Raw genomic sequence first — 1,134 nt, forward strand, 5'->3', positions numbered from 1 at the left:
ATAGCGTCAAGTGTGGCGGCGGTAGTGAGGTTGGCCCAGGATCGGACATTGTTTTGTTCTGCTGTGCATGGGGTCACTATGAGTCAGTTCCGACTCGATGGCACCTGACAACAACAATAACAAGAAAGGTGACACACAAGATAATTCAGAAATCATCAAGCAATATTATTAATATCACATACAAGTAAAATTTTGATGAAGATAATTTCTAAAATGGTTGCAACAGAGATTCATTCCAGTTTCAGAAGAGGAAATGGAAAAAGGGATGTCATTGCTGAAGTCAGTTAGATCTTGGTTGAAAACTAAGAATACCATAAAGGTGTTTACTTTGCTTCATTGACTATGTAAAGATATTCAGCTGTGTAGACCACCACAAACTATGGCTAACAGTGTGAAGAACGTATATTCCAAAATACTTCATTGTTCTCATGAGGATCCTGTACAAAGACCAAGAGGCAGTTGTTCAATAGAACAAAGGGGGTAACAAATGATTTAAAATCAGGAAAGACATGTGTCATGGTTGTATCTTTTCACCATACTTACTCAATCTGTATGCTGAAAAAATAATCTGAAAAACTGAATTATATGAAGAAAAACATTATATCAGGATTGAAGGAAGAGTCATTAACAGTCTGTATTATACAGATGGCACAACTTTGCTTGCTGGAAACAAACAGGACTTGACATATCGACTGATGAAAATCAAAGACATCTTAGTCTTCAGGATAGATTGTACCTCAATATAAACAAAACAAAAATCCTCAAAACTGGACCAATAAATAACATCATGAGAAAAGACTGAAGTTGTCAAAGATTTCATTTTACTTGGACCCATAATTAATGCACATATGGAAGCAGCAGTCAAGAAATCAAATGAAAAATTACATTGAGCAAATCTGTTACAAAAGCTGTCTTTAGCATGTTAAAGAGCAAAGATGTTTCTTTCATGTTTAAGGTGCACCAGAACCAATACCTGGGTATTTGAGATCACTGTGTATGCATGTGAAATTTGGGCAATGAATAAAGGAAACCACAGAAGAAACAATGTATTTGAATTATGACATTGGCAAAAAATACTTAAAGTACCATGGACTGCCTTTGTGTAGTATCTCTCGTTCCACGGCCTCTTCTGAA

This window comes from Chrysochloris asiatica, unplaced genomic scaffold, assembly GCF_000296735.1.
Source record: "Chrysochloris asiatica unplaced genomic scaffold, ChrAsi1.0 scaffold00211, whole genome shotgun sequence".
Classification (NCBI taxonomy): Eukaryota; Metazoa; Chordata; class Mammalia; order Afrosoricida; family Chrysochloridae; genus Chrysochloris; species Chrysochloris asiatica.